The 5,599-nt window shown below is 42.7% G+C and overlaps 1 protein-coding gene across 1 annotated transcript in view; it reads left to right on the top strand.

The window, feature by feature from the left end:
* The window catches only part of FBXW11 (F-box and WD repeat domain containing 11), a 35,343-nt gene extending 31,092 nt beyond the window's left edge, over positions 1–4,251 (top strand). The window contains exon 12 of the mRNA XM_010189483.1: positions 1,780–4,251. The gene's annotated coding sequence lies outside the window, so the exon portion shown is untranslated. The remainder of the gene's footprint in view (positions 1–1,779) is intronic.
* Positions 4,252–5,599: the final 1,348 nt, after the last annotated feature.

Raw genomic sequence — 5,599 nt, 5'->3', positions numbered from 1 at the left:
TATACTTTATCCTGCTGTGGCAATGAGTTCCTCAGGTTTTTCCACTCCTGTAGAATCTCTGCTTCTGGCTAGGAAATACCTTCCCTTGTGAAGACACACCGAGCTGCTTTGAGATTCTGGTTCTTAAAAATCAGTTTTCTTCCACCTGCAAGCCCTCCCCAGGAAAGTGTTGGCTGCCTTTCCTACTAACTGAACTCCTCCTGATTTTAAAAAAAAAAAAGCACGATCATGTCCTCTCTGGATGAGACACTGAGATCTGGTGGCTCGTCAGGTTTCACAGAGGGTCAAAGCAAAAAGGTTGCCATTGTTAGACTGAGTTGCCTGACTGGCTTCTCTTACGAGTTTTGATTCATGTAAAAGCTATACATAGCGTGTCTCAAGCACGAAAGAAATCAGGAGATGAATAACACTTATATCAATACGCTTGACCAGCAATAAGCTGGTGTGTCTTACTTTTCTCTCTTGCCACATGTGGCCAACAAGACCCGCTGTCACTGCGATTTGTCAGTGAAATATGAAATGCCTTTGGCAGCGTGTTCTTCCTTTCAAATTCTGCACACTTGACAGTTTTGCACAGCTTATGTCTGACTTGTCCCATGACTCACCACTGAAACCACGCAGACCTCCATATCCTGGGAGTTGTTGGTGCTGGTAATGACAGTCTCTTAATAATTATTTCCTATATAGGAGAGATGCTGGGATGTCACTTTTTGACAGGTTTGTCTGAATTCAGAATCCAGAAACCATAAATCAACATAAAATTATGGTCAAACAGCTAATATTTCATTATGGCATTTAATGAAACAGTTTTATATGCTTTTAGACATTATAGTTTTCTGAATTTTGAAGCAGCCCGGTACACTTTTTTACAAGGCTTGCAATGTTATGCCTCTTCAAAGCGGATCATTTTTGACAGTCCTGGCAGTTGGCTGTGAGAGTTTTATTGCTTTCTGTTGAATTCCTGTTGTTTATTGTAACATGATAAAAATTGTTACCATATGATAGTCTAATATTCTTATATTAAGCACTAGGCCTTGGCCTGGGGGAAGGGAAGTCAAGGGGAAGTATCTAAGAATGTTTTAACCTTTCATGGGAATTTCATATCAGAAGAGGGTAGTTTTCCTTAGTCCGTAAAAATCATTTGGGGAAGTCGCAGGTGAAATCAAAGTTCAGATTTAATTGCACTAAGAACGTGCACTGTTTACAAGTTAATAATGGAGTTATGTGGCTGGAAAAGGTAACCAAAATATAAAAGTACATGAGGTTTTTTTTGTCTGTTTTCTTAAAAACTCATGTATTAAAGCAGCCAAACTCTGTATCCTGTGCAAAGCTTGCTCCTCTGCACTGTGGAGTAGAAAGGAATATTTTCTCACAGTTGTCTGTAGGTCACTGCTTTAGTAGGCAGCGTTTAGTGAGAGGGAGTAGGTGGTGGCTCGCCTGCTAGTCCCCAGAAGGGGTTTTGATTCCTCCTACGTGCCAACCTAGAGGTGACCCCCCCCCAGGGACTAGTGCTGCTGAGGGTCTGCCTCTTCCTTCAGCTGACTTCAGAGCATGTTCTGCAAGGCAGGCATTGTCCTGTGGAGGTGCATCTCTCCTGGCAGGAAGGACGTCTAGCGCAGAGGGACTGTGTTGCAGAAGTGTCGCACTCCTTGTGGCTCTTTTACCCTTTCAGTTTTCAGTGTGAAAGATGGTGTGGGCCTAACCTCCTCCAGATGTCTCCAGATGTTGCTTTTTGCTTTGTATCTTCTGTCAGTTCAGCTTGTCTTTTGTCTTTTTCAGGGTTTCACAGTCTTGAACTACTGGATTTTTGGCTACTACATGCCTGAAGATGTTGATTGACAGCTAAAGTCAGAATTGGTTCTAGATGCTGTGTAGATGCAAAGCAGCACAAATCTATATCTAAATTTCTTAATCTTTCCTGCTCTCAGTGGTCGTCTTTGAATTTACTACAAATTCACTGACTTCGAGTAGATGAATTTCAGAAGCCTATCCTTCCCTGCAATGAGAAATCCAAAGCTTCACATGTAAATTGTCCGTAGAAACTGAACTCTGATGGTTTGTTTTTCAGAAATAAATCGGAAGTCAAGAAAGGACTTGGCCTAATTTATATTGCTTTGCACTTTTGTCTGACTTTAAAGAAAAACAAAACAAAACAAACATTCTCCAATGAAATTTGGGTGCCAAACACATACCCAGAATGTACAGAGCTTTGCTTTCAAAGTCACCATTGTCCTTTAGACTTTACTCTCATGACAGATTCAGAGCCTGTTTTGTTTGATAGGAGTGTACATTGGACTCTTAGAAATATTTCTGAATTGCTCAGTAATATTTTTGGATTACAGTTTACTTGTTTCTGCACCAATAATTTCTTTTAAATTAAAGATTACCTGTAATTCAGGCTAGGTTATCTAAACTAGTTGTATAGCACTGTCTTTTCCTTTTAACTGTGCTCTGTACTACAGCCGTCCTACGCTTCCTAATGTTTGGTATAGTAAAACCTTTCCATGTGTGCTTGCCTCATTTCAAATACTGTATAAGCATGTAGATATAATGTACATAACAGCGTAACCTCCGGGTGCTGGGAGTCAGGATTTCCTGACACTACACACTAACACAGAATGTGGTAGCACTTGGCAGCAGGATGCTCTAACTACTGGCACTGTAGGGGTTCATACGAGTTACGGAGACGTTTTCTCTGCGCAAGGAGGTTTTCAGTATTCGTTAGGATTTTTTTTTTAAGGGGAACTACATATTTTAAAATGTAATTTCTAAACTTTTTAAAAATTATAAATGTTTAATTTATGTTCTGTATCTTATAATTTTGTGCCGCAGTATTTACGGAGTCTTTCTTTGAACACCAGCGGGTCCTCACACACGCCCGCTGTTGTCCTTCTTTAGCATTAGTTTGGCTGCTCAACTGAGAAGTTGCCATGGGCCAAAGTTAAATTTATTTATGTTTGATTTGTAACTCTTCCTTACGGTGGAGTGGAGGTCCCATCAAGTCAACTCTCTGGTTACCGTGATGGTTTTCTTTTCCATAGCTGTCACCTGTGACCGTGTTGCGATGTCCTGGTCATGATTCCTCTTCGTTAACTTGCTTTCATTAGGAAGTCTCAGTAGTTTCTTCTTACGTTGTCATAGTCTCCCCTCTAATTTATGTGGTCATATAAATGCGACTGCATTTTTCTTATGTCAGAATGAGACACGGATAAATGCAAACATGACTATTTTATCTGCATTAGCCATGTGTGACTATGCCTGTCAGTGGCTTTCCTTTCATGCTTCAGTCGAGCTCAGTGTGAAATCCACCCATTTTCCTGGGGAAGATGTGTGCTGGCACAGAAACATATTGCCATTCCGTTGATCCTTTGTCCGCTGTGTATTTTTGTCCTCCGGCAGCGCGTTTTTTCCCTGTTACGATCTGGAAGGTTCGGGGAAGTCTGCTTGCCGAGGGTCGCGAGCCGGCAGAGAGGCCGTGGTTAGACACGTCTTCGCAGAGAAAGCGTACGTCAAGGCTTTACTGAAGCGTTGCAGAAGCACGACCTAAGGTTTTCTCCTCTTCCCCCTTCACATTGAGAGAGGTGTTGGGATCAGTGTTTAAGTTAAACTCCCATTTATGTGTTACTACAACGATATTCATTTCATCGAGATGACCAAATGTGATGAGGTACAGAAGATTAAAAAACACGCTCCTAAGCGTCCATGAGATCACTTTTTGGTGAGCTTGACAGTAGATTGTGAAAGTGTCTTACTTTACCCTTCTCATCTAATAGCTTTAATATTAAACTGTTTAAAAAAGACAATTCTGTCACAGCCCTGAAGAAAAATACATTTGTTTCCGAAGAATGGAGTCCTTTTTTTAAATGCATGTGTAAGATTTAAATTCATGTTTTTCCTTGGGAGATAATGGTATTTGAACATGCAGTCTAAACTTTGTGCTTTGTGTAACATAGCAGTGGACTTTTGTGATTGGCACCCGAGGAACTTGACTCCTGGGATTAATGGTAGTGATCCTGGCTGCACCCTGGACTTTGTTTTGCTAACCATGACTGAGCAACTGTACATTACTGCTATATTAATGTTTCAAAGCACTGGGATAGTCTAATTCTAACTTGTAATTATGTTTGCCAATTATCTGTTTGGAAAGTTGGTGTATGAACAGCTTCTTGAAACTGTTAAATTGTACAGATATCGTTCATGATCTAAAGCTTTGTACTGTGGAATGTGCTTAATAAAAAAGAAGTTTGAACTTAATTTGTCAAAGAAATGGATAAATAACGTCGTCGCACCGACTGTGGGTGTTGCGCGTTGGTTGGTGCCGGTGCAGCACGCAGTTCTGCTGACTCAGCTCCTGCTGGTGGCTGTTGCCGCTGGTGCTGACTCCGTGGGTGCCTGTCCCCAGACAGCAGTGCCCGGCGTAAGGCACGAGGTTACTGGGTCAAAGTGGCCCAGATCCACAGCTTGTCCACAGGGGCCCAGCACAGGCAGTGCAGCGCCGAGGTGGTTTTTACCGTCCTCTTTATCGCAGCACGGACTGGGGAGGACACAGAAGGCAGAGCCGTGAGCTGGCTCAGCCGTCTGAGACACGATGCTGCTCCGCCTTGCTGCAGCGCTTCCATGGCACGCAGCAGCAGAAACACCACAGGAGGATTTTTTTTCTTACTTTTTCAAGAATGCAGGCAGAATTTTAAAGTACTACCTGTTTCCTTGGCTGCTAAAGCGACCTGGGTGAGCCCTGCGCAGAGGAAGGGACTTCCAGTGCTAGCTCTGTCTCAAGAAAAGCTGCTTTTCTTGGGTTGTCTTTAGCTAACAAGCAGTGACTAATGAGGATGAGTGGTTCAAAGTTCTCGTCTTTGTCCTCTATCCCCTGGTCTTAGTAGTCAGGTCCTCTGTCAGTAGTTTTATCTGCGAGTTAATTTCGCTTTTAAACAGCTTTGAGAAGTTGCTGCTGCTGCTGCGTGGTTCATGAGTTGCTCCAGTTCAGTCCTGAGCGCTCAGACCTGGAGTGGTGGCTGGTGCAGATCCTCAGCTGCTGCCCTGTGCGGGGACTGGCTGGGACCTGGCAGCTTAGCAAGGTCCAGGTATGAGGGGAGCAGGGGTGGGGTGGGGATGAAAATGTTTTGTTAAATTACCGTGCTTTGGTGCTTGAGTCAACTTGGTGTGCTGACCATGGGGGTCACCAGCCGTCGTCTTGCCGTAAGTTATTTTTGGTGCGGTACGTTTTGGAAACTCAAACCTGAAATGTTTTTAAAGGTGCTATAAACTCTGCTAAGATTACAAACAAAATTCTGGCAAAATCAGTCTTCAGAAGTCTCTCTAATGTAATTACTGTTTATTCTTCTCTGACACTGCACAGTAATTTTCAAAGCAGCTTTGCTGCTGCTCGGATTGTAGCTGCACTTCAGGGCAAGGAAAGCAAGTAAAATCCCATGTATTTTGCTAGAAGTGCACAGTAAGGAGTTTAAACCTTGCTGAACTATTCAAAGAGTTTGTGAATGTCTTGCTCTGGATGTCGTTGTCCAAATAAGCTGTAAAAGCTGTGAGATACATCTGCTAAAATCTGGAGCATAAACTTTGAGGTCAAATGTTAAAATTTCAC

This window comes from Mesitornis unicolor, unplaced genomic scaffold (genome assembly GCF_000695765.1).
Source record: "Mesitornis unicolor isolate BGI_N332 unplaced genomic scaffold, ASM69576v1 scaffold2518, whole genome shotgun sequence".
NCBI lineage: Eukaryota > Metazoa > Chordata > Aves > Mesitornithiformes > Mesitornithidae > Mesitornis > Mesitornis unicolor.
The sequence above is the reverse complement of the archived record's forward strand: the minus strand, read 5'-3'. Positions and strand labels throughout refer to the sequence as shown.